This window comes from Tupaia chinensis, unplaced genomic scaffold, assembly GCF_000334495.1.
Source record: "Tupaia chinensis unplaced genomic scaffold, TupChi_1.0 Scaffold000001_1, whole genome shotgun sequence".
NCBI classification, from domain to species: Eukaryota; Metazoa; Chordata; class Mammalia; order Scandentia; family Tupaiidae; genus Tupaia; species Tupaia belangeri.
This window is the reverse complement of record NW_006159427.1, coordinates 1320590-1343033: the sequence shown is the minus strand read 5'-3', so window position 1 is coordinate 1343033 and position 22444 is coordinate 1320590. Positions and strand designations below refer to the sequence as shown.

Below are 22444 nucleotides of genomic sequence, written 5' to 3'. Positions count from 1 at the left end.
AGGGCATTCATGTTTACTAGAGAGAGACAGAAAGAGAAAATGAGAAACCATCCCTGTGATAAAATCATTTCCTTCTTTCTATTGTTCTCTATTTTGGGGGAGGATGGTCATGTCTCAATCTCTCCAGGCTCCTCTAAGGATTTTGGAGACACACACACACACACACACACACACACACACACACACATGATTTTCAAGCCACCAGGTCCAAGATTTGAACCTCTCAGTCAGTCATGTGGGATCCAGCACCTTAACCTCTACACCACCTGCTGGCCCAGACATTCTCTTATAGAAATTGTGTTATCCATGATTAGTAGGTCCTCAGACCAGTTCATACATGCACACACACCAACCATACACAAAACCTATTTCTCACAAACTTGCTAGAGTTTAGCTCCAATAACATTTGAGAATCTAAGTGCATTTCTCACAATTATGTTATGGCGAATAAATTTGGAGTTTCAAGCTGTTGTCAGAAATGCATATTGTTCTCAGGCTGCGGCAGGACCAAGACCTTCTCTTCATCCACTACTTCCACTTTCTCAGCACCAGCAGGGAGAAGATCTCCAACTCTGAGTGCTTCTAAAGGGGTGCCAGCTGCCAGGGCTAACGGTAGGACCGGTGAGAAATGAGGGAAGGAGGCAGTGACTCAGGTGGACGTTTGAGGGAAGAGGTATAGAGTTTCAGGGTCCAGCTTCTAAGGCCAGACTTTCTTTCAAAATGACAACTTGGCTCAGCTTTTAACAATGTTTTCATTTTATGATTTCTTCTTCATGTTTCATTGTTGTATTTCACGGCACAGTTTCTCCAAGTATGCATGTTTTTAACCTCCCAGTTTCTTACCAATATTGTTCACAAGGTTTAGTCCCCAATCTCCTCTCTTCTTGTCACGATCCAAGATGGCATTCCAGCCTGGTCAACTAGGAACGAGACCCATCTATTTTCTTCTCCCATTTAGCCCTTAAGCAAGGACGCACGCCTCTTGAAGACTTCTAAGACAACTAGAGACAATTGGAAAAGACGTGGGTGATAAAGTCATTTCCTTCTATTTGCCCTCAATTTTCATTCCTGGAACAATTATGAGGAGCTGAGGTCCACTCATGTGTGTTAACAAAGAGTCTTGGACACAAAGAGCTAAAGAGTTCTAACCTCTCACAGGGGCCTGAAACAAAAAACGCTGGGACCTTTTTTTTTTTTTTTCTTTCACTGAAGGAGCTAAGAACGGTCACCTTACAGGAAGGTCTGAGGAAGAATTAAACTTATCTAGGTAAAAGTGCCCAGTGCTTGACCATAGTAGGTCTTCAATAAATGATCATTTCTTATCCCCAACGTTGGATCAAATGAGTGAAACAGCTCCTTTCACAAAGCCAACAACCACTTGGCAGGCTTAATTGGAAAATTAACATACCAGTGTGTATTCTGCAAATCCTGTTAACAGTGGTTGTCAAACAGTGGGGCCCCTGAATTAATCACACTTGACATCTTCAACAAATGGGCACAGACGGCAATCTGCAGTCAATGGCAACCTCAGCTCAAACTATTTTAGCATCAAAAGTTAACTTAGTATGAATTCATCTTCTCAGGCCAGGGTGTTTTTCTGCATAGAAATCTTGGCTCATGAGTTATTTGAACAAAAACCCTAAAAACTGAAGAGCAACTTTTGCGGTTAACGACGCAATAAAAGCAAGCTAATTTTTGTCATAAAAGGTATTGTTTTAGGGATCAAATTAATAATATGGGGGAAATTATATAATGATGTTGTCAGGTTCTGTTTTCCATATCATTAGTCATTGTTTCATGTAATAGCAGAAACAAAGTGTAATGAAGTTTCAGAGGGGAAACCTCGTGGGAGTCAGGAACTGTGGTTCATACTATTCCTGTGCGTATGTTTCTGTCCAGTAGGAAATGGAAAAATCACCAGACCATTGGGGGAGGGGGGTGCATAAGAAGAGTGAGAACAAACAAAAATGAAATAAATAAAGATGCTAATACCAGACTGACTTGGGTTTGAATTCCATCTCACCACTAAGCAGCCCTGTGATGGTGGCCATTTATATTCTGCAAACCTTAATTTCTTTATCTGTAAGTGGAATAATACCTGCTTCATAGCCCTTCATAGGGCTTTTACCCTGTTTAAAAGCAATCTCTGGGCCTTACACAGCTCCTGGCATGTAGTAGGTGCTTAACAATGCCAATTCCTTCCTCTCACTTCCAAATCCCCTCTTGTTCCACATAAAGAAGTATAGCTAGCATGCCTACAGTATGTTAATTTCGGTTAATTTCATTTTTAATAGGAAAATAGTTGCAAAATGTCTACTACATGCTAGGGACTGTCCTAAGCACTTTACGAATGTTAATTCACTTAATTCCCATAACAACGTTTTATAGTGAATAACCTGAGACAGAGATTTAATAGCTTTCTCACTGGACGCGGTAGAAAGTTTTCACAGTAACAAAAAAAAAAAAATTCAATAGCATTCTTTGTCAGAATTTCATTACTGCGAGTGAAATATAATATAGAGGACCTCAAAGGGATATTTATATAGAAAAATATTACTAGGGGATCTCAAAAAAATTGTGGAAAATGAAATAATGGTGGCACAGTGGCAGCAAAACTGGACTCATGAGGGGAAGGTCGTGAGTTTGCACCCTGAGATCTCCCTGGGCACACAGGGGACCTGAATACATGTCGTGATCCACACTAGCTGAGAGGGGGTGGCTTATAGCCCAAAGACCCTGTGAGGGGTCTCTCTCACACTCACTTCTTACTCCTTTTCCTATCCCTGTCCTTGTCTTTCTCCTGAAAGAAATAAGTAAACTTTTTTTTTTTCTTTTAAAATATAAGTTAACTACCAGCTAGTGATGTGGTGATTAAGGCACTGGATCCCACATGGTTGACTATGTGGTTCAAGTCCTGGACCCGGCAGCTAAAAAACATGCCAGGTGCATGTGTGTGTTTACTCAAAATCCTAAGAGGAGAATGGAGGAGAAAGGATTGCAGCATGGTTTGAAAAAAACAGGGTTTTTCTCAGTTTCCCTCTGTCCGTCTCTCTCCAGAGAGTCCTACAGCAAAAACTAAAAACTGAAGTGAAAAAAAAAAAAGACAAGTTTATTTTGGTGCAAAATATATATTTTTTTGGAGAGGTTTTTCGCTATAGGGCACATGCGTTCACCAGACAGAGAGAGACATAGAGACAGAAAGCAAGAAATCACCCCCCAGGGGGGATGGTCATGCCACAATCCCTTCTCCTCCATTCTCCTCTTGGGATCTTGGGCACGCACGCACACGCGCCCGGCGTGAGTTTTAAGCCACCGGGTCCGGGACACGAACCACGGTCGACTACGTGGGAATCCAGCGACACAGCCATTATGCTAAATGCTGGTTCCCGGTGCAAAATATTTTGAAAACTATGCATTTTTTTCTTCATAATATGCATTTCATGAACCTTTTAAAGATCCTCTTGTATTACAAATATGCCCTGGAAATTGTATCCTCAGGACTTGATAGTCCAAGAAGAAGGTGAAATACTGGGACAAGAGGAGGGGACACGGTGGTGAGGGGGAGGGGCGGCAGAGCAGCACTGCTGAGGCCAGGCTGGGATGTTATCTACCAACTCCTAACAGTGAAAACTACATTTGTGGTTATGGCTGTGCTCATTCTCAACTTGTGGAAAACAGCCCCGCTGCTGCTGGGGGCCAGTCATCCTTGCTTCTTCTGATTCATAAGCACTTCTTCAAAAACAGAACATCTCTGCCCTAATAGAGCTCTGATGCCATAGGGTCACTGACTGCCTCACCACTCTGTTGGAAACACAACTACAGAATTTTATAGTGAATACACTGCTGCATGTCCTGACCTCTGTCCAGGTGGAAGGACTTCTCCCCAGCTGCTGGACATTCTACCACAGAAAGCCCTCAGATGGCAGGCCCCTTTGGGAACAGACTCAGATAAAGAGCCACTTCACTTGAAGTCATGCCCCTTCCCCAGGGCAGACCAACCCAATGACTAGTCAACACAGAGGTCTAAATACACAGAGGTCTAAATCCACAGCCCTCTGCCTCCAGCTGGACAGTGCTGAAGGACCATCCCAGCATCAGAACCTTCCATGGAGTCAGCTGAAGTCTTTGTTGAGAGCTCACCTCAGCCTAGCTTCTCCATCCGCCCACCTGCAACTTTTCTTTCTCTCTCATACGTATTGATCCAAAGTACATTAACGAGCATCATACAAACTAATCTCCATCTCCAAGACTGTTCTCCGGGAAACCCTATTCTCAACAGAGTTCTGTCCTGTGCTGTGGCACATAAACACATTGATTTGCCTGGTAGTCGCATGTTTCAGTTAGCCTCACTTTGGCAGGTTTCTCACCTCTGAGTGTCCTTGAGGTGACTGGTCAACTTGACCGTGTAGAAATGACAGCAGAATCAAGTTCAGGCTTGAGTTACACTTGCAACCCTCACTGGTAAAGATATTTAATGGGTATAACTCATAACATGTTTTACTCAAAGACACAGACATGACATCATAGTCATGACTATCTCTGAGATGAAATTTCCCCAAAAGCTAAAAAAAATTCTTAAACAAACAAACAAACAAAAGAACAGTTAATTTCTTGCTTGAGTGAAGGACAGAGAGCATCACCCTCAACAAGGTCTCACACCACAACCCTGATTCCCCAGCCAGCTAGGATCATGGTAACATGCCCATCGTGTACAGGTCAACTAGGGGAACAAACTCACCATCTCCTATAGGAGTCCAGCACCACTTGAGCATGCAATACCACTGGGCTATGAAGCAGCCAAAAACATTCTTCATAAAATACTTTCACCGGGGTAAGTTAGCTTATTTTTTAATTATACCAGGAATTTGGAAAATGAGCTTATGAAGAAATGTATGTGTTTCTAGTTAAATTGTGTTTTTTATTTGGTTTGTTTTCTTGCTTGATTTATTTTATTTTAGATGGGAACATGCTACCTAGACTTCACAAGGTATCTTTGAAAGAAGGCTGGCCGTATTGCAGGTCTGTACATTTTGGTGGATTCAGTAATGAAATGGTGTGCTGCTATTTTAAGAAGTAATTAAGAGAAGTTTTTTTTAGATCCAAAATTTAACCGAGATTTTTCTTTCTTTTGTCAATTGTTCTCTGACAGGCAAATTCATTTCCAAGTGCATTAGGCTGAATGAGATTTCAAGAGGCCCACAAATACCTTCTTGCAGACTCTGTCTCAACAAGGAAAACAGTGTAGTCGGGATTGGAGAGCCCTCTTTAGAGGTCTTCACAAGCTCCAGCACTGAAAGCCAGCCAAGTTCCTGGGAGGAGACCAGGGCCCAGGAATTTAAGCATATGAGATCCTGATCCATTTCCCAACTCTAAGAACAGTGGATAGATATGCCATTTCTTTCAAAATTCAAGCTGTTGATCTATTTACAGTAGAGACTTCCTGCACTTTGCCCTGTCACCTTTTCCACTTGGAAGCTTGTTATCTAAGCAAAAGCACTAATGAGCACTGATGGTCACCTTTTTCAAAGTAGGCTTGGCCAGTGTTAAAGGGCTGTGGCCTACCTGGTACAGTTCCTAAGAATGGTGTGGAAAAGTATCAGGCCATGAAATACAATATTCACATTTTAAGACAAATTTGATGCAAAAAGCTGTGCCATATACAAATTCCTTTCTTGTTTAATAGGTCTAAAGAAATTAGAGCTTGGAAACTGATTGTAAGACTGATGACAAGATGTACAAATGTAGTGTTTCCCAGTTTTTAAAACATTTATACATGACTCAAGTTGGAAAAAAAAAAAAACTCTGATGCACAAAATTGCTTATGAAAATATATAAGGTAATTATTTAGTTTTCTCAAGTGCTATGGTTTGTGTCCTTTGAAAATTCATGCATTGATGGTGAACTGCTGCCTATATTAAGAGGAAAAAATTAATGAATATTAAACTTGGTGTCCAGCTATTACAAAAGATTTATTACAGTGGAGCAGTTCATGATTTAGTCCACAGAAACGGACTGGGAATAGGAAAATGCCTCTTATCCAGTTTAGCTTTGTGTATTTCACAAATAAATGTATGTTACATTTCTTTCCACCAAAAATAGAATGCAATAAACATCTTCAAATTCAATTTTTAAAAAATTCATGCATTGAGATTTGGTTGATATTAAGTTTCCTCTTCATACCTTCATGGTGTTGAAAGGTAGAGCTTTTGGGAACAATTAAGTGATTAGGATGGGGCCCCAAGATAGACTCCTGCTAGGTTTATAAGGACAGGGAAGAGACATACCCTCCACATGTGGTAATTCAGCTGGATGGCCCCCTTTGGACCTCCAAACCAAGAGGTGAATAGACCTCTATTCTCTAAAATTACCTAAAGTGTTTTGTTTTGTTTTGTTTTAGAGATATTCTGACTACATGGTGTGTGTGCTCACCAGAAAGACAGAGAGAAAGTGAGAAATTGTCCCCCAGGGAGGATGACTATGCCACAATCCCTCCTCCTCCACTCTACTCCCAGGATTTTTGGCATACAAGCACTTGTGCTCAGTGTGAGTTTCAAGCTGCAGGGTCTGGGACTCGAACCATGGTTGGAAATGTGGGAGTCAAGGAACATAACTACTACACTACCTGCTGCCCATATTTTTTGTTATTAACAACAAAACAGAGAAGAACAGCAAGACTCAGGATGATGGACTCATGGGGGATGGTGGACATGGGATCCCCTCTCCAACTGCTGTGAGTACCATTAGTGGTTGAGCTGGGAAGCTGGTCTGAACACATGCCCAACCATTGGAAGGTGGCCTAGAGCTAAACACATGCACAGCAGCCCCAAACCTCCTCTTCTCAGAGACTCAAACCTTTCATCTCATAAGCTTGATGTAAAAACCTTGATGCAAGAACTGGAATCCTTAACAGTCCTCTGATAGCAGATTCCTCATTCAAACAGCTTACACTTGTGTCTTTCTTTCCATTTGAACCATTCAGTATTACCCAAAGGGTCGTCTGTTTAAAGATATTACCTGATACAATTTTCCACAGTCATGCACATTTGAGAAACGAAGGTCTTAAGAAAAGCACAGAAGTCTTGTGGCAGAGGGCCTTAGATTCTGTAACTTACTGCTGTGCACTGTGATTCTCCAAGTGAGGAATAAAGTAAGCATTGTCTTTCAGAGTTATTTGACCCTTCGACTTCTTCTCAGCAAAAGTCTTGTGGGTTATTATTCCAAGGACTGTATTAGGGAAAATCTTATAATCATTTTGGTAAATCTTATTTTAAAAGAAATTAACTGCTCCCTAAATTGCTCATTGTGTACCCACGTGTAAAAGTTCTTGGTTCATACATTTTATATTATACATATTCTTTTAGTTGACAACATCATAGTAAATATTACAGAAATTCAATTAACACACTGTGTATTCTGATTCTCAACTGAGCCTCCATTTAGAAAAGTATAATTCTGTGTGCTCAAGGGTGAAGTACTTTTAGAGTTTCTGAAAATTTTGGTACAAGGTTTTAAATAGATACTCGACAGTATTAGCACAGTTTTAAGACATTGAACCAAACAGCCCTGTAGACAGCAAATTAGTTCATTCTTACTAACGTTCCATCACTATGATGGAAAGAATGCCCAAGTTGCTTGCTCTCTGGGGCCAGAGCACACTTTATTTGATGAAGTAGCCTGTGATCTGCAGCCTCTGATAATGCCTATCAACTTCCAGCAGCCAACTCTGATGCCCTGCTGACGGAGGAGTTAAGCAGCTTTAACTTGAAAAGGATCAGAAACAATTACAAAATCGAATGAGGTCTTACTGATATGGCAGGTAGACGTGCATGAAGAAGAGAAATATCAGGGAGAGGCATTCATCAACCCGCAAAGCCAGCAAGACATGTCCTGAACTCACAAGATAAAACAGAAATATAATTTTAAACATGAAAACAGCTAGAGTCCAGAAATTACTCAGTCAGTGTCTGTGCTATAGCTTCATGATCCTTGAAGTGAGGGTGAACGCACCAGCATTAATGGAATAGGCTTGTTAGAAACATTAAGGATAATAGACAGGAAGCACCTTGCGTTGTGCTTGGCACATAGTAGGGACTCAGTATGTACTTTATTATTCATAGACCATAAAAATGTGTGTGGCAGATATGCCATCAAAAGTCTGTAATATGGGGAACAGGAGATGGCATAGAGGTTATGTCAATTGACTCCCACATGGTCAACTGCAATTCAAGTCCCCAACCCAGTGTGACCATCACACTAGGTGATGTGTACCCAAGATCCCAGGAAGAGAATGGAGGAGAAAGGATGGCCATGCTCCTGGAGGGTGATTTCTCACTTTCCTTCTCTCTCTCTCTCTCTCTCTCTTTCTCTCTCTCTCTCTTCAGTGAGCACACACTCCCTGAGGCAAAAACCTCTTAAAAAAGGGGGGGGGGCTATAATAAGGCCCACAGGTTGCCTGCTGATTAAGGTATTGGATCCCACATGGCTGACTTCATGATTCAAATCCTGGACTCAGTGGCTTGAAAAATATGCAGAGTTCATTTGTATGCATGCCCAAAATAGGAAAATGGAGAAGGGACTATGGGGCGGCCATCCCCCGGGAGGTGATTTCTCACTTTCCTTCTTTCTCAGTCTCTGTCTCTTTCCAGTGAGTGCACATGCCCTATAATAAAAAGACCAAAAGAAATAAAAAGCTTGTAATTTACTAAAACTGCAAATGATCCAGGACTTCCTCAGGATGTTATTAGACAGTGAACATTAGAAACTAAATGAAAACAGACATCACTTGAAATAGGGGAACTAGGGAGGTAAATTATAGATGAATTATTTATCCATTTATTTTTAATTTGCCAGAGGGCATGTGTACTTGACAGAGAGAGGAAAAGAGATAGAAAACATCCTCTGCTGAGGCATGGCCACACTACAATCCTTTCTCCATTTCTCCATCCTGTAGGGATTTGAGGCCTGTGTGTACATGTGTCTGATGTGTTTTTCAAGCTGATGGAGCCAGGATTCAAATCGTGCTGTCAGCCATTTGGGATTTGGCTCCTTTAACCAACAGACCACAGGAGTAGCCTTATAGATGAAAGTTTAATTCAAGAATCTAGGAGATTAATTTTTTTTCCAAGAAAGACTCAAAAATTTTGCTATCAATCGTGTTGTCCTCAGAAGGGCATCAGTTGATAAGGTTTCCTGAGAGACTGTGATATGGTACAGAGACAGCAACCTACCAGATAGTAAGATAAAGCAATGTTGTAAAGTTGGTCTCTGACACGTAGATTGTCCATGAAGGAGTCAGCATAAAAATCCCATCCCAGGGCCTCAGGTAGAGAATGTTGGCTTCAGAAACCCAGAGAAGGATGGCATAGAAATAAAATCTGGGGAATGCTTACTGGTGACCTTGTCTTTGTTTTCTGTATCTTCTTACCCTTAATCTACCATCCTCACAATGAAGCAATAGACTTTGTCCCTCTTTGGGCACATTCAGCTACTTAAGGAGGAAACTCTGCCTAGTTTCTGCTGTCATGGAGTTTCTTATGTTTTTCTCCCTCAAGGCAGATGAAGAATTGAGTTGGGGAAAAAAAAAAAAAAAAAAAAAAGGATTATTTGCTTCACATTAAATTCCAATTTTTATCCTCGGGGTTTCACTTTCTGCACAAAAGCATAAGAGTTTTTCTGATTTGGGGTAAAGATCATTCTCCTTCACTGGAACATTTATACTAATGCTTGGCCGTTCATGTATTTCACCGTCTACTTGTTGGACAACACATTCCTGGGACTATAAAATATTCTGTCCCCTTGGGACACCAGTTGTCTCCAGACTGGAAGATTTGACCTTTATTTCGGCAGGGATCTGGAAGGAATGTCATTTTCTTCTGGTCTGTTAAACAATGTGACATCTTGCTCCACATGGGCCTCGGCTCCAGCCCATCCCCGGCTCCTTTAAATCACTCAATCCTTGAAGATACTACTTTAGACCGTTCTCTCTTCTAAGATTGGTAGTAGAAAATGATGCTGGAATGTTGTCAAAATCTTTCCAGAAATAATATATTGGTTTCTAACAACTGAAAGAGACAGGTTCAACCTGGTCTCATGCACATTGGTTGATGTTGCTTCTCTGAAGGCTGAGGCCCCAGGAAAACCTGGGGGTTCGATTCCTAGTCCACCCTAGAAGCTGGGCATGGTATCATTCATCTGTAGGCCCAGCCACTCCATAGGCTAAGACAGGAAGATGGGGAGCTCTCAGATTGTGTCGGTAAAGAACACAATCCTGTCTGCAAAATACTACACAGAGACAAAAAAAAAAAAAGAAAAAAGAAAGAAAGAAATGGGCTTAGTCCTAACCCAAAACTCCTGCATGTGCCTCTCTGCAAGGCTAGCTCAGCCCTGCAGAATGCCCCTCTGGGCAGCAGCCACTCCAGTCTAGTTGGGAATGTACCTGATAATAGACGACTGTAACTGAAGTTGACACATTCTCATTAGAGTGGCTGAAACAAACGCACATATGGATCTTTCTGAATCATTGAATACACATTGCTTGATAAATTATCTTCTCATTTTCAGAGGTTGTGTCTCAGAATGTCTTCGCAGGTAATAGCCGTCCCTAGGTCTGGGTTGCCACTTTTCACCACCCACAAGTGGATGCAGTGGGCCTGTGGGAAGGGATCAGGACAAGGTAACTCTCAGGTACTGATGTCTGACTTGGACAAGGCTGAGCCTAAAGGACCCCAATACTGCACCCCAAGACCTTTTTCAGAGTCCCTGCTCCCCATGAAAGCCTAGGAATTCATCCAAAGTTGAAAGGGTTGGAAAGCGTGACATAAATCTCTTTTGAGAACTTGTGCTTCTTTGACTCAGTTCTCTGGGAGCGGATGGTGATTACACCGCCCTCCTCAGGGTTTGATTTTGGGAAGGAAAGTGTCCTGAGAGATACCGGGGGAGGAGGAGCTGTTGAAGTTCAGAACGGCCACTTCTACCAAGTATACCTATGTGCTGCGTGACAACGGTTCTGGTCACTGCTAGGTCTCCAGGTCCACATCTCAGAAACTGTCTACCCTGCCTGTGTGGTCAGTCCATTGTTATCAATGGAAACCAACTCTGAATGGTTTTTTTGATGCTATTTTTAACTGCCACAGGGTATGTGTGCTTGCCAGACAGAGACAAAGAGACAGAGTGAGAGAATAAGAGAGAGAGAGAGAGGAGAAAACAATCCTTTCTCCTCCATTTGTCTATCTGCACACTGAGCTGGGGTTTGCTCAGTTGCCCGGGACACTGGAGCTGCCCTGCTGCCACGTGTCACTCACTCCCAATTCACAATTCCAGGGAGGACACACAACTGGTCAAGCCGAATCATGTTCTCCTTCTTAGCTGGTGGAGGTGGGGTGAGGAGAAGCACCTGGCCTTCTTCTGCCTGCTTCAAGAGGAGCAGATGAATGCAGATGCTCAACAGAATCTCTCCAGAAAGTCTGCTCTGCAGTGCAGTGGGAATGCACTGCTCAGGAGAAGTTGGATCCCACATGGTGACTGCAATTCCAATAGCCAGCCTCGTCAGCCTGAAGCACTGTGTGTGTAACGCCCAAGATCCAACCAGCTGGAATACCAGAGGAGGTAGATCCTGGTACGACCAGACCTCATGAAGGGCTGGTGTGCTCTCTCCCTCCCTCTCTCTCTCGCTCACTCTCTCCCATGCATGCACATATTCTACCATGAATAAAGAAAAAATAAAAATCTCCAAAAATAAATAAATAAATAAAAGCAGGGAAACAAAAAAACAAACCAGGGAGAAATCTGAACAAATGTTCACCACAGAACCTGTCTCTCAGCGTTTCTGGCAAACTGCAACATAAGCCATAAGCCATGTTCCATAAGAAGGGGCCCACTGTCTTCTCTATATTGTCTTCAACCTCTTCAAATTCTGCCTTGCCCTTTCTGGACAAACAGTTTTTAAAAAGCACCTGGCCTTCTTCTGCCTGCTTCAAGAGGAGCAGATGAATGCAGATGCTCAACAGAATCTCTCCAGAAAGTCTGCTCTGCAGTGCAGTGGGAATGCACTGCTCAGGAGAAGTTGGATCCCACATGGTGACTGCAATTCCAATAGCCAGCCTCGTCAGCCTGAAGCACTGTGTGTGTAACGCCCAAGATCCAACCAGCTGGAATACCAGAGGAGGTAGATCCTGGTACGACCAGACCTCATGAAGGGCTGGTGTGCTCTCTCCCTCCCTCTCTCTCTCGCTCACTCTCTCCCATGCATGCACATATTCTACCATGAATAAAGAAAAAATAAAAATCTCCAAAAATAAATAAATAAATAAAAGCAGGGAAACAAAAAAACAAACCAGGGAGAAATCTGAACAAATGTTCACCACAGAACCTGTCTCTCAGCGTTTCTGGCAAACTGCAACATAAGCCATAAGCCATGTTCCATAAGAAGGGGCCCACTGTCTTCTCTATATTGTCTTCAACCTCTTCAAATTCTGCCTTGCCCTTTCTGGACAAACAGTTTTTAAAAATCCACCGGTAATTCTGATACAGAGCTAGCCTCATTCGTCCAACTCCATGGGGAATAACTGCCCTGAAACATTACCCAGTTTCCTCTGTCATACTGCAGTTTTTTCGAACTGAAGGTTTATTTTAAATTTTAAAATTTAAGAAAATGATTGAACTGTTCAAAAAGAAAAGGCAAAGAAGAGCTATTTGTGATTTTTGAAGAGCATAATGAAAGCAACCTCAAGCACCCAATTACTCTTCCATATGAAAAAAAAACCTCTCATTTCTCACAATTTTTAATTTTATTTTTCTTCTCATAGATATAGTTTAATGGGAGTCTTACCAAAAAAGACAACAAAATAAAGCTGAAAATCATTTTAAGAATCATGACACAAACATTTTACTGGCTTCTAAATAATAAAGTGAGTACCTTAAGTATTCTAGTTAAAGAATCTGCAGAAAAGGAAATAATCGTAGAAAAACAAAAGCAGAAAAATCTCCCCATGGTACGTGTTAAACACAATATATGCTATTGCCAACCCCCTTGAGAAGTGGGATTCTTGATGGTCTTGCTCCCACACATGCCATAAACTATTATGATCACTGAAATTCCTTTCAGTGGGCCTCAGACACAGTTGCTAACTAACACAATACATGGCTAAGCTTCCCCATGGAAGCAAACAGAAAACTGGGCATATTCCAGAAGATTTATCCTCAATATCTTCTCAATCTAAATTCTCCTCCCCTTTAATGGCTGCAAAAAATAAAACTTATTTGAATTAGCTACTTCATATTACCAGTGGAGATCTATTGGATTTTTGCTTTGTCAATAGTGTTTTGGTTTTCTGGAAGGAGAACATATTCATGTAACACAGACATAATTAAACATTGGCTTTAAACTGGTTGAAGCTGGTCAGCTCTGTGATCTGGTGGTTGAGGGAGCCACATGCCACATGGCTAATAGCGCAGTTTGGATCACAGCCCAGTGACTTAAAAAACATTCCAGGCACATGTGAAATGTGTGTGCATACCCAAAATCCCAACAGGATAGAGAGGTGGAGAAGGGATTGTGGTATGACCATGCCCCATGAGTGGGTATTTTCTCCCTCTCCCTCACTCTCTGTCTCTCTCTGCCTAGGGCACAAGCACTCTGGCAAACAAAAAATGGCAGTAATATCATAGTTAGGATTGTCCCCGCAGCCATCAGTTAAGTACATTTTTTTTTTTTGGAGAGATTTTTGCTATAGGGTGTGTGCGCTCGCCAGACAGACAGAGAGAGACATTAGAGACAGAAAGCGAGAAATCACCCCCCAGAGGGATGGTCACGCCGCAATCCCTTCTCCTCCATTCTCCTCTCGGGACCTTGGGCACGCACACACACACGTCCGGTGTAAGTTTTAAGCCACCGGGTCTGGGATGTGAACCGCGGTCGACTACGTGGGAGTCCAGTGACATAGCCATTACACTAACTGCTGGTTCCCCAGTTAAGTAAATTTTATGTGAATGACGTGTTTTGCCATGGCTATGTGCTTATTTATGCTAAGAATATGCGGTCTACTAAGTCTAATGTGTGTTGTTTTAATACAGTTACAACAGTTGATTCTTTTAAATGTTATCCCTATTTATTTTGTGAGTTATCTGTAAGAGTGATTCTTAACCTCACCCACTTTCCTATAGCACTCAGAGCATGACTATACATATCGGTCAAGGCCACCTAGTTCAGGTAGCTGCCCTTCATAATGACTGAAGAGAGTCTCCAGATTTGAAACTGTATAAGAATAAATAGATTTGGGTTGAGAATAATTAAATCTAATAATGCATAACCTAGTGTGGAATTATCTACTCATCTTTTCCCTCTTAGTGAAGACCTTGTCCAAGAACAGTGTAACTGGAGCAATGTCCCCACTGCACATACGTTGTCTTCTATTCCCCACTGTACTTACCTCATCTACTTACTCATGCATCTACATCTTCCGTTTGGATTCTTTTTTTTTTTTTTTAAGAGATTTTTGCTATAGGTGCATGCACTTGCCAAAGAGACAGAAAGAGAGAGAGAGAAAGAGAGAAATCACCTCCTGGGAAAATGACCACACTGCAATCCTTTCTCCTCCATTCTCCACTTGGGATTTTGGGCACACACATACATGTCTGGTATGAACTTCAAGCCTCCAGATCTGGGACTCAAACCACAGTCAGTCATGGTGGAGTCCAGTGCCTTAACCACTATGTTACCTGCTGGCCCCCAATTTGCATTCTTAAATCATGAGCTCTTTATTGGTGAGTGCTGGCTTTGTGGCTTTCTGATACTGCTATTAATATGTCATTGTAAAGAGTTGTCTTATCATCTGTGTCATCCAAAGTTTAATCCTTAGGGTACAAGCTTTGGGTGTATGAGTTCTTGCTATTATTAATGGTTATTGCACAAATCTTAGCAATGCAGAAATTGCAAACATGGTGGCTTTTTCCCCAGAAGGAAGGAAATGCAGTGTTATGTGGATGAAATGAAACCTCTTTTTCAGATAAATCCTGAAAATTCCTACATATGTGATCTTACACAAATTAATTATATAATCTCTCAGAGCCTTGGGACTGTGTAGTCTGTGACAATGAGCACCATGGAATGGGAGCTGTTACTATGTATTTAGAAAGTCCTATCATAGAGTGATTTTTAAAAAAAGAGTTAATGAAAATGCATGGGCTTAATTGAAAAAATAAATATTGCCCAGTTAAATTTCTGCCTAAACAATATTTCCTATTAATTCAAACCCTTTTTCTGAATGTTAATTTGTCTCTACCCTAAATATCTTCCCAGAAAAGATTGGGGCTCAATGAACTATATAGTTATATATACTATTAATATTTACTATTTAATTATCACATAAATAATGAAAACTTGACATTTTAAGTTGAATAGCCTTCATTACCTGCAAGATTCTAGATGGTTGTATGCTGCTAAGTCATAGAGAAGTGACTGCTGGGGCCAGCAGATAATGTAGCAGTTGTCAGTGGACTCCCACATGGCTAGACCATGATTTGAGTCCCAGACCCAGTGGCTTGAAAATCACACCAGGCCCATGTGCATACATGCCCCAAATCTCAGGAGAATGGAGGAGAAAGATTGTGGCATGGCCATTTCCCCTTGGGGGAGGGGGGCATCATTTTTTTTCTTCTTCTTTTTTTTTTTTTTTTGCTTTTATTTTTTATTATTATTAATTTTTTTGGAGAGATTTTTGCTATAGGGCGCATGCGCTCACCAGACAGACAGAGAGAGACATTAGACACAGAAAGCGAGAAATCACCCCCCAGGGGGGATGGTCAAACCGCAATCCCTTCTCCTCCATTCTCCTCTCGGGATCTTGGGCACGCACGAACACGTGCCCAGCATGAGTTTTAAGCCACCGGGTCCGGGACGCGAACCAGGGTCAACTACGTGGGAGTCCAGCGACACATCCATTACGCTAACTGCTGGTTCCCCGTGATTTTTCACTTTCTCTCTCTCAGTCTCTGTCTCTGTCTCTCTCTCTCTCTCTCTGGCAAATGTACATGCCCAAAGATAAAAATCTCTTTAAAAAAAAAAAGATCCATTCCTAAAACACTAAAATCTGTGTTTGATGAAGAAGGGTGTAAAGGAAAGTGCTTGTCAATAAAAAAGAAGATTGTGTAAGCACATTGAGAGAAGTAGAGAATAAAGAGCCATTAAATACTTGAAGAATACATAGGTAAATACTTCACGACACTAGTATGGGCAAAAAGCTCTTGAGAAGCTCTTCCTGTCTATCTAGAAAGATGGCATCCCACAAGGAAGGCACTGGCTCTACTGCTACTTCTTTGAGCTCCACCACAGGGGTGGCAGGGAAAGGCAAAGACAAAGGCAAAGGCCGCTCCAGAGATTCGGTGGTGAAGCAAGCACAGATAGATGGCCTGGTGGTGTTAAAGATAATCAAACATTATCAAGAAGAAGGACAAGGAACTGAAGTTGTTCAAGGGGGACTTTTGGGTCTGGTTGAAGAAGATCGACTTGAAATTGCCGACTGCTTTCCATCCCCCCAACATACAGAGGATGATGCTGACTTTGATGAAGTGCACTATCAGGTGGAGATGATACGGAACCCTCACCATGTCAACATCAATCATCTCCATGTGGGCTGGCACCAGTCCATAAACCATGGCTCGTTCGTCACTCTGGCACTCCTGGACTCCCAGTCCAGTTACCAACACACCGTTGAAGAATCTGTCATTCTCATTTATGATCCCATAAAAACTATCCAAGTGTCTCTCTCACTAAAGACATATAGACTGACTCCTAAACTGATGGAAGTTTGTAAAGAGGATTTTCCCCCAAAAGCATTGAAAAAGGCAAATATCACCTTTGAACACATGTTTGAGTAAGTGCTGATTGTAATTAAAAATTCACATCTTGGGACCAGCAGGTCGGGTGGTGATTAAGGCGCTGGACACTCCTACATCGCCGACTATGGTACAAGTACCTGATCTGGTGGCTTGTTTTCTCACTTTCTGTCTTTCTCTCTCTCTCTCTGCCTCTCTCTAGTCAAATATTTTTAATGAATTAATAAATAAAATTAAATTAAATAATGTTAACAAATTCACATCTGATCAACGTCCTAATGTGAGCGCTTGAGAAGTCAGCTGTAGCAGATAAGCATGAATTGCTCAGTCTTGCTAGCAGCAATCATTTGGGGAAGAATCTACAGTTGTTGATGATAGATAGAGTAGATGAAATGAGCCAAGATATAGTTAAATATAACACATACATGAGGAATATTAGTAAATAGCAGTGGCAGAAACATCAGTATCAGCAGCACCCCCAGCGAAACATGCAGCACCAGAGTCGGGGAGAACTCCTGTTACCTGGGAAGGACCTGTCCAAGCTCTTTGAGCCACTCCAGCTCCTTTCCAAAATGGAGTCACTGCTCATCACAGGCCAGATTAACACTTACTGCTAGAACATCAAGGAGTTCACGGCCCAGAAACTAGGCAAACCTTCAGGGCCCAGGCTTAAAAAAAAAAAAGGGTATCTTCAGAAAAGGAGTTACTATGGACTGGGGAGATCATATCAGGGCAACTCTTGGGGAAAATATATTTGCATATTGAAAAGCACAGAGAATTCTTTTCATGTCATTGCCATCTTTGGCCATGATGCTGTCTTTCTAGCCAGTAGTAAAATAAAACAAAATCTTAACTGCTTTACAAAAAAAAAAAAAAGAAGTTTCTGATAAAACCCCCAAAACATAAGCAACAAAGACAAAAATAGATAGCAAAGGAAACAATCAACAAAGTGAAGAGACAACCCAAAGAATGGGAGAAAATATCTGCATACTATTCACCTGACAATGGATTAATATCCAGAATATACAAGGAATGCAAATACCTCAGCATGAGTGAAATAAAACAAAACAAAAAACGTGAACAATTCTCAAAAGAAGAATTACACAGGGCCAAGACACAGAAAAAAAAAAAAAACTGTTCAACTTCACAAATCAAAAATCACAATGAGCTATCACTTCTCAGTTAGAATGGCCATTTTCAAAAAGACAAAAAAGAACAAATGCCAGTGAACCTGTGGAGAATGATGCACTCTTTTACACAATGGGAAGGAATGTAAATTAGTACAGTCATTATGGAAAACAGTATGGAAATACCTAAGAAACTAAAAATAGGGCCAGCAGGTGGCATGGTAGTTAATGTCTAGATCGCACATAGCCAACTGCACATTTAAAGTCCTGGACCCAGCAGCTTGAAAAACCTGCCAGGTGCATGCATGTGCATGCTCAAAACCTGAGGAGAGAATGGAGGAGAGGTTGTGGCCTGGCCATTCTCCTTCAGGGGTAATTTCTCACTCCCTTCACCCCCCTCGTCTTTCTCTGGCAAGCACATGCACCCTATAGGAAAAACTTTAAAAAAAAAAAAAAAAGAAAGAAATGGAAAAAGAAACTAAAAATAGAACTTCCATATGGTCTAGAAACCTCACTACTAAGCATATATCCAAAGGAAAGGAAATCACTGTCATACAAATATCTGTACCCTAATGTTCATTGAGGCATTCTTCGCAATAGCCAAGGTATGGAAAGCACCTCCCCATTCAACCAGGAGGGATGGCCATGGTGCAATCCCTTCTTCTCCATACTCCTCTTGGAATTTGGGACATGCACGTACACACACCTGGTGTGCTATTCATGCTGCTGGGTCCAGGAATCATACCACATAATTGGCCATGTGGGATCCAGCTGCCCTATCCTCCACACCACCTGCTGACCCCACACTGTCCACTCTTATCATTACCTAATAACTTGTTGAACCCACTACTATACACCTGTTATAGAATGTGACACCTGTGAATTAATCTTTTCTAAATAAAAAGTTGAACCTAAACAATCTATTTTCTAGACCTAAATTTCAGTTATATGGAATAGAGAAAAAGTTAGTTGATACCATGAAAAGGCAACTGGCCAAGTCCAGAATGTGACACGTTCTATAGATCAACTACCTAGTTTCTCTAATAAATTAATAATATGAAGGAGGCAGGGAGAGGATCCATAGTTAAAAAAATTAAAAAGATGTACCGTATTAATTAATATCAGTAGGTAGACCTTTTGTGGAACCTAATTTTAAAAAGTAAAGTGGGCTGACTCTGTGGTACAGTGGTCATGTGTTGTTCAGGAGAAGCGAGATCCCACATGGTGACCACAGTTCAAGACCCTAGCCCAGTCATCCTGAACTACACCAGGCAAGCACACAAATGCTATGACCTACGAGTGGAAGACTGGAGAAGATCGTGGTATGGCCGCACTTTGCAAAGTGTACTCATCACCCTCTCTCTTGCTCTCATGTGAGCACACACACCCTATCATAAATGAAGAAAAATTTTAATAAATCAGCAATAAAAAGACATTTTTGAAACAATCATAGAAATTCAAATGTGATTTGAGTTTAAATGAATTAGAGAAGTTATTGTTAGTTTTATCATCTGTGATAACGGCATGGTAATTATGTTTCCTTAAATGTAGGGAGGGGAGGGCCAGCCAGGTGGTGTGGTGGTGAAGGCGCTGGATTCCACATGGCCCACTGCATGACTCAAGTCCCAGACCCGGCAGCTTGAACAACATACTGGGCGTGTGTGCGAGAGTGCCCAAAATCATGACATGAGAACAGAGGCGAAGGGACTATAGCGTAGCCATCCTGCCTTGGGGGTGATTTCTCACTTTCCCCTCTCTCTGTCTCTCTCAGGTGAGTGCATGTGACCTATAGCAAAACTGAAAAAAGGGGGGGAGGGAAGGTAGATTCTCAAGTGTTAGATGTGAAATAACACAATGTCTGGAATTTGCTTTAAAATGTTGCAGGAAAAAAAAAGGATAGGAAAAATGAAGCATAATGTTGATAATTACTGAAGTGAGGTATGTGTAGGTTTGTTAAGTGTTTACTTTTTTTTAACGAGTTGTTTTCTTTAACTTTATTTATTTATGTATTTATTTATGTGTATTTTTTAATTTGACCAGAAGGACAGAGTGAGAGAGTGAGAGAGTGGGAGACAGAGAGAGAGAGAGAGAGAGAAAGTAAGAAAGCAAGCTGCCTAGTCTGAAACTCAAACCACAGTCGGCCACGTGAGAGTCCAGCACCTTAACCACCATACCACCTGCTGGCCCCAAGTATTTACTTTTGACTACTTGAAAATTTCTCTAGTAAAGTCTATAAAAATATTTACTCTTCCAATTATATACATGCTATCAATAAACATTTAAACAATTTATTTAAAACATACTAGAAAAATATTTAAGCTAAAAAATAAAATATCCTCTAAGTGTAGGATCCAGCAAGCCTAACTTTGGAGACAGAAAAGATACCAATGTCTACTAGCTCCTTGGGCATAAATAATATATGCAGGAATTCCAGCATCTCACAAAAAGAATACGTATACTCAGCCTCCCTTGAAATGTCAAAGTGAACCTTTATAATCCCCTCATGATAAATGTGCTCATTGTGTCCTGGAGACTTTACTAGAAGATGGAGTGACCCTGGAAAAAATTGACTGGTTTTGTTACCAACATGCCATGATAAATTGGAAGCACTGCTTTAATCAGATAGCATATGAAAAAAAAAAATGTATCTTTGAAAAGGAGCTCATGCCCACACTATTTTGTCCCAGTATTATCCCTGAATACCAAAGATCAGGGTCAGCTGTAGCATTCAGTTTAATATGTTAAATGCGTAAGAGCATTAGAAACTAAGAAGAAAAAGCAATCCCTACTAAAGATACCTGTGTCAGGTGGACACAACACATGAGAAGAGAAAGGACTGGACATGTTTCCAAATAGCTATTTTGGAGTGAAGATGTGGAATTGTCAAGGCCAGGGAACATGTCTTCAACAAGAAGCATTACTTCGTGAGACCAACAGGCCATGGTGAAGTGCCAGCAGAAGAGGGGTGTCTTAGTCTGACACGGACAAATAGACTCTACCTTGGGCAAAGATAGAATGATGTGTTGACATTTCCAAACATAGTCAGTGGACTCTTCAGTGTCCTCAATGGCTTCCTTAAGCACACATAGTGGTATTCATGTTGGTTATCTAGCATGACCATAACCTATATAAGTAGTAGCAAAGTCATTTTATTGCCTTACTCAGTCCAATGGAGTAAGCTCTACTCCAGCAATAGTTACAACAACCTCATTTTCAGATCATTATAAGTCATTATTAAGACCTTCTATTGGGCCAGCCAGTAGTAGTTAAGCACTGTGCACTGGGAGCTGGATCATGGCAGACAGCAATTCAAATCCCCAGCCAGCAGCTTGGAACAAACAAAAAATAAGCAAAGAAACATGCCAGGTGTGTACGTATGCATGCCTGAAATCCTGACAGGAAGAAGAAATGGAAGAAGAAATGTGGCATTTCCACACCCCAATAGAGGGTACGCTCTCTCTTACACACACGCATGCACCAGTGTACATGTTCTCTGGCAAAAACAAACCGGATTTTCTACTTACTGGAAGTCCATGGTTGGTAGACCTTAAGTTTTAGTACGTGAAAGGAGATGCTTGAGACCAGCAGATGGCATAATGGTTACGTTGCTGGATTCCCACATGGCCAACTGCAGTTCAAGTCCCAAACCCAGAGGTTTGAAACTCATGTCAGGTATTTGTGCATGCATGCCCCAAATTCTGAGAGTAAATGGAGGAGAAGGGATTGCAGCATGGCCATCCCCTGTAGAAAGTGATTTCTCACTTTCTGTTTCTGTCTCTCCAGCAAACGCACACACCCAATAGCAAAAATCTCTCTTAAAAAACAGTGGGGGGGAATGCCACCATCCACAGCCTAAGCCACATCAGGAAATACAAGTTATCGCAAGGTGACTTTGTATCACTTAGAATATCTATCCTAACATTCTATACCTACTAGGGACAGAATAGTTTTAGAAAGAGTAACTTTTCAAGTTTTCATTCAAAGTTTTGTTTATTCTTAATAACGCATCCCAGCCTCGTTTCTTCTTCTCACACATCAGTCACCCTTATTTTTGCCTTTAGTAGGCAACCAATAAAGATCTTTGAGCCATGATCACTACTTTTCCATTATCAGGCATCTCCAGAGTATCTATCATGTTCAAGATCTATCTTGGGTTCAGGGATATTCAGATATAAAGAAAAATGAAGTATATGTTCTTCTACATGAGAAATTTACAATGCTCTCCACCCAATTTAAAAAAACATCACATCTTGTCAAATTATAATAGTATTGGCCTCGTGTTTTAATAGTTACCCTACAAAGATACATTTCAAAGTCATGTCTTCATTAAACTGATGTGGACATTCACTGGCGACATCTGTCACTTGGAATTTTTCCCTTAATAAAATTCATTGTAAACAAGTAACAAAGAGTTATTACTTTAGGACATCTGGTATATGAAAATGGTCCCTTTTCTAAGAACTGGATGTTAAAGAATGTTTGCTGAA

At 41.2% G+C, this 22444-nt stretch overlaps 1 pseudogene; it reads left to right on the top strand.

Annotated features, from left to right (window-relative positions):
• The first annotated feature begins 16269 nt into the window (after positions 1 to 16269).
• Positions 16270 to 22444, top strand: part of LOC102501153 (eukaryotic translation initiation factor 3 subunit H pseudogene) — a 6866-nt pseudogene continuing 691 nt past the window's right edge.